The sequence below is a fragment of the Primulina tabacum genome, chromosome 3, assembly GCF_025594145.1.
Source record: "Primulina tabacum isolate GXHZ01 chromosome 3, ASM2559414v2, whole genome shotgun sequence".
Classification (NCBI taxonomy): Eukaryota; Viridiplantae; Streptophyta; class Magnoliopsida; order Lamiales; family Gesneriaceae; genus Primulina; species Primulina tabacum.
In genome coordinates, this window is record NC_134552.1 from 46,956,783 (window position 1) to 46,963,351 (window position 6,569).

Below are 6,569 nucleotides of genomic sequence, written 5' to 3' on the forward strand. Positions count from 1 at the left end.
AAATCGTAAATCTACTGATATGGAAACAAAATAAACGTTACTGACTATTTTAAAATATTTTGTAAGACGTAAAATATGGGCTTTTGTTTTTACAATTGCCTCCCTCCTCTGATGTAAATGGGAAATCCAATTTTCTTAGCGAGTACGCAAGGCCTAATTACTAAACTACAATCCCAAATTTTATAAGCCAATTACAATTTCCAAAAAGTATAGCCTAATTGCAACTCCTTGTAACCCTTACGCAATTTTGCCTCACGTTTGAGGAGGGCCCAATTTTATGATCCCCTTTCTCTTCATGTGTCGAGCCCGACCAATCAATGTCGAACCTTTGTGAACGGTCGCCATGAGATCCTCCAATTTTATTAGCCGAATTCATGGAAGTTCCACGTAATTCACATCAAATATGTCAGTGGAAGTCAATGCTTTCTGGCGTCCAGGCCTTTCCAATTTTATGAGCCAGACACTGACCGCAGGCAGTGTTTATCATACAACCACTGTTGATGGAAAACAAGGAATTATTAAACTTTCTTTTAATTATCTTTTTTAATAGGCTTGATTTAAATTTGGATCTCATCCAAAATGAGAGATTTTAATTTTAAAATTTTGTCTCATCATTAATTTTAAAAACTTGTGCCATATCGTTTGTATATTTGTCGGATTAATGCAACTCTTGTAATTATTTTAATAATAACTCACATAATGATTATTTATAATATAGCATATACATCATAAATAATAAATGATGATTGATAACCGAGAGCTAATTAATCCGAACAAGCCATATACGGATCCATGTCCATAACCTAGGTAAATGCAGGGATACAAATGCAATATTATATAAGCTTAAAATATTTTACATGTCTTCGATCTTCAAAACTCTTTCCGAGGATTGGGCCCACTGACTTCAAATCTTGATCTCCCATTAATTCTAATATTCACATTAAATATCCATGGTACATTGAGATACAAATTTATGGAGTAGGAACGGACGATAAACTAGATATACTTTTAATTATCAAATAATTAAAATTGAAACACGTAAGAGAGCCTAACATACACCTAGAAAATTTGTCATGGCTCTCGTAAATTATCACTAACCTGCATAATTATCAAATTAATTAAACACATTTAAACTTCTTTATAAGCTTCATGTTGAATTTGGAGTTTCTCAACAGGAACATAGAATTCGATACTTGTGTGATCCTCAATGATTCGGGAATACAGCTAGCCGTGGGTTTACATCTCCATGTTATTCAAAATAACTTTTATTCTTATTTAGGCTTACCCTAGTTAGCCCCATTATTTTCATCAACGCCTTGATCAAGAATGTCATAACTCATTTCTAATTACACCAATCGGATCATGGGAAGAATGTCTAGTAGCATCGCCCCATTATCCCCTAGGTAACATTGATAGTGCCTGCAAGAATCTTTACTCATGATTAGCGTACAGTACGGTCCCTTCATTACATATAGCCCGATCGAATCTCCAACCATTTGTATATAAGGAGTTTCATATAAATTCGATAACGATGTGATTTTTCTTTGAGTACTAATAGTGACAACTAGAAAAACACATTTCGCTAAAGCACATTTATTGCTTTGCCCAGAGACTTCTTGCACTATTAGCTCATCATATCGCATAGGATATCTTCACCCATAGGTAAACGGTGAATCCCCGACTATAATACATTTGTTCCTACGTATTTTGAAAGTACACCTAACCTCGCCATCTGATGACCCTCAATTGAGTCGGTAAACAGAACAAAGGGCATGCTAGTATGTATAGCCTCTATATTATCTCGGGTCAAAGAACTAATGGTGTACAACCATAACTGTGGACTGTTCCACTCGATAAGTGAGAGCCAATTGTACAGTCCTGGGTAGTGTTGTTCAGTGCATCATCATATGATCACCCATCAACATGAATGGAAATCTTCATGCCCTTTCCAATGAAACATAGAATTTACATGACAGATGCTAATCTTGAACTAGAGCAACCTTTATCCTTGTTTTAGGTGGCTGATTTGACTAGAAAACTGTTTAGAATATACGATCACTTCTGTAACGCCCCAGATTTGACGACTGTCCTCACTGTACCAAGACGATTCTTTCCAGCGTGCTTATGTCCTCACTCACACGCACCCTAGGAAACTTCTCAGGAGGTCACCCATCCCAAAATTTCCCCAAGTCAAGCACGCTTAACTTTGGAGTTCTTATGTGATGAGCTACCGAAAAGAAGATGCAACTTCGTGATATGAGTAGTACAAATCAAATCTTTTAAGCCCTCTTCAACTGTACAGTCCATTACATTGAACAGTCTCAAAATCCCTCTCATTCCCGTGTGGGTCGGTTCATTCATGTTCCCTCCACCTAGAAGCCTGCCAGGAGCCGCTCATTGTCCGTGCAACTGATGGCACCGGCGATCACCCCCCGCCCTCTTCGGCCCCGGGCCTCACATGCCCACCAGCTTCCGCTTGGTTCGTCCCCGAATCACACCGTACTAAGAGAGGTCGGCTCTGATACCAACTGTAAAGGCCCGTATTTCGTATTCATAATTTTACGGAATTATTAAAATTTTTCTAAATAAATAAATAATTTTCCCAATTTATAAAATAAACATGTAAATAATTTTTAACTTTAAAATAACAGCGGAAGCAAATATTATTTTCAACCAACAATTTAAAAATAATCCAACGTAAACATCAATTTAAAAATAATCCAACGTATTAAAACTGAGTTTGAATAATAAAAGGTGCATAAACTAAATCATGAGGTCCTCGGGTTTACTACTGCTGTCCCAAGATCGCTCACTGGTCTCCGCCCGCGGTCTCGACCTCGTCAATACTTACAACAATCAAGTCTAGTGAGTCTAAAGACTCAACATGTATATATCGTGAATAACAAGTAAATATATCATAAAATCGCATGCATCATAAAAATAAAGTATCGTAGAGCGTATGGTGAAAATCGTATCATGAATAATTATAACTAAGTGCATATCTGAAAATTCATACGTAAAAGCTTTGCTCAATAGAGCTATGTCATAACATATCATAATTTTTCTGATAGAGATAATGTTTCTAAGCAAGTGGCCCATAACATAGCGTAAGCGCCTGATCAGACTAAACCACAGTATACTGGGCGGTGGAGATCAATCACAGCCCTTGGACTGGATGTCCGTACCCATACATAATCATAAACCGATCGTAAGTCACCGGGCGGAGAGGTCCTCGGTTGCGCCTACCGACTTCCAAACCCATAAACGTAAGGTGGCCACAAGACATATAGCATATATCTCAAAAATAAACATTTTATATTTTTATGCACGTAATATAATTATAACCTTATTTTTACCGGATGAGTTGGATCGTTCCCAAGCTTTCTGCGACTTACTACTAATATGTGACACATGCAATAAATCGTAACTTGACAAAATCTTAACAATAGAACCAACAAACGGGACGATTCGGACCAACAACTTGATTTTTAACCATGGCTTCGTACCAACCCGAACCAACATTAAACCGACGTTTAACCATGATTAAAAATACCTCAAACATACTGAAAATTATGCATAATAACTATAAAACACGAAAATGGATGAAAGGAATCCAAAAACATAAAACACTTTTTCTAGTCATTTTGGCACCTTTCACCGTAAATTCTCGTACGACCTCTAAACTCGACCAAATTACAAACGGCCAAAAACACGACTTTCCTAACTCATTAAGGTATTTTCCAGTCCAAGGCCATGGGCTAAAAGCCAACCAAGAACTCAAACCAACCTCAAAACCGAAGATGAAAGTTGCTGTAAAAAAAAAACAAACCAGCAGTGGCAACTTGTGCGTTTGTGGTGTAAACTCTGAAATTTATTGACCAATGGCTTGAACCACCTTCCAAGAACTCTTACCAACATCCTAAGGCATGGCTTGGACCATGGCTAAGGGCTAAAAGCCAACCACAAGCCAATCAAACACCTAGGACAATGAAACATGACAACCGAGAATTTAAATTCTGTGCAGTGGTGTATCTTGAATTGTTTTGTTGTCTTGTATCGTTCCAATGGCCATTTGATTGACCATGGCTCGACCTAGACATGTTGGAGTGTTGTATGAACCGTGGTTATGGGCTACAAGCCAACCACAATCCATCTAACCACCCAACAACCGAAACTCACTCACCCAAAAATTTAGAATGTTGAAACTGTGGGACGTATGCTATGTTGCTGTAAAAATTTGATGGGCCGTGAACCAAGCATGGAAAGACTGACTTGGTCACGTCCTAGACATGATAAGGAGAGAGTTCTAACCATGGCTACAGCCCTTAGGACAGCCAGGATTCGAACACCACCCTAAACGCCCATATGACAGAATCTTGAATACAATTCTGTAGTTTATGGAAAATAGTTGCTGTCATGCCTTGTTCGAATTTTATGGACTCAAACCAATGAACCAATAACACCCTAACATACTCTAAATCATGTCTAGAAGCAGCCTTGAGTGTCTGGAATCGAACAACTACCTGTAATCCACAAAAGCGACCAAACCATGAAGTTGAACAAAAAGAGCATAGAAAAATCTGTGCAGATTTTTACTTTAGAACTTGCTGTCAATTTCGATATATTGCTTGAATCATGGTTATATAATGGTTTAAAAATATCTATAGGACTTGATTGAAGAGAAAAGAAACAATATATACATGCCTGGAAATTGTTTTGAATAAAACAAACCAATACGACGAATACGAGCGACGGAGTCGGAGTTGAGAATTCCTTCTTGTTCTTGTGCTGTTATTCTCGATTTTTAGCTGCTGTTTTCTTCTGTAAATTTCGAAATTATGGATGAAGGGCTGCTAGGTAATGAGTATGAAGGTTACAAGGGGTGATAAAGGAGTCTTGAAGTGCATTTAGTTGGAGGTTACAAGTCAAGAAGTTGAATGGATATGAATTGTTTTTCCTCCTCTAGTGTTGTTGTTCCTACCCTCTCCTCCTTGCTGCTAATTCACGATTTTTCTCAGATGTTTCCTACTGATTCTTTTGAGCATATGAATGTAGGACATGTAGGTAAGGAAGAGGAATGTTAATAATGGTGTTAAAGGGTCCATAATATACATTAAAATGAGAGTTACAAGTGAAGGAGGTGAAGGGTTTTGAATTGTTTCTTAATCCCCTTATTGCCGTTGGTTTGTTCCTTATTTCCTACTGCATTTACACGCTTTTGTTGTCTAATAGGTTGAGTAGAAATCAGGTATGTTATTGCATTTAAATTTACTACCCATTAGATAATTAAAATGAGAAATGAATACCCCATGAATTGTAATTAGGAATTGTTGGAATGGAGAGTTATCCACCTTTGAATATTTTAAATGTTGGACCCAAAATTATTACTTATTTGCATGGTGTTTTATTGTTTACATCTTGTATGTTAATTGCTTAAAGTTTTAAATACCCATTCTACATTTTAATGAATTTACACCTTAATTTATAATGACCTCTTGCATGGCATTGCATGGATTTAACTTTAAGCATTTAAATACTATGTTTAATTTCTTGAATACTTCATACTTAGATTAATTCATTCTATCTTGTTTACATATTTTAATTTAAGCTTTAATTAAATATTGAACCTAAAAGAATTTATTTACCAACTTGGCTCTAATTAATTAAATAAATTCTAAAACATTCTATTTCTTTAAATTAAATAATTCCTTGACTTAAATTAAATTTAGGAATATTTTCTTATTTTTAATCTTATTTCTAATCTCCAAACTCCGGCCTGACCTCGCGTATTTATCCTGAAAAGATAAAACTAACCATCTACTCTTAAAATAAATAATCATGATTTAACAATTATAAAATGAATTAAACACTTCATATATTTATAAAAATTCATTTTTAATTTAAATATTAGCAATTATGCATGGCTTATACGTAATCTGATTTTCGGGTTGACATCCGATAAAATTGGAACGATACAGAGAAGATTAGCATGGCCCCTGCGCAAGGATGACACGCATAAATCGAGAAATGGTCGTTACAATAAAAGGCGCCTTTTATTGTAATGACCATGGGCTATCCCGATCTTGGGCTCCCTCGGGGGCCTTGTCCCATCTTGGGTTCCCTCTGGGGCCTTTTCCCTCACGGGCTTTCCACATGCGTCATTACTTATAGGACTCTCCACATGCGTCATTACAACTTCTCAACAAATTTATTGATCTTAAGTTGTGAGGCGGACCTTATGGTACTTATTGTATATTCAAGAACTTTATCTATGCAGCATGCATGAGTATACAGATAAAGTATAATGTTATAATTGAATAAAATCCTAAAATATTATTAAAATAAAGATCAATTTACATTAGAGTAAGTGAAAGACCAAACCACAATTTGGCTTTCATACCTACTATAACAACGAGAGGGCGGTTAGGGTTTGGAAAAATAAATCAAGCATACCATCGTTTTCGTCCATGATCAGGGAACCTTTCAAGTGTAGGATCATCTTCAAATAATTTATCTTCGGAAATGAGACATGTTTTAATCGTTCGTTTGATGTATCGATGAAAACTTAT

At 36.2% G+C, this 6,569-nt stretch overlaps 1 pseudogene; it reads left to right on the forward strand.

Annotated features, from left to right (window-relative positions):
* Nucleotides 1–5,931: 5,931 nt before the first annotated feature.
* Nucleotides 5,932–6,042, forward strand: LOC142541188 (U6 spliceosomal RNA; annotated as a pseudogene).
* The last annotated feature ends 527 nt before the right edge of the window (nucleotides 6,043–6,569 follow it).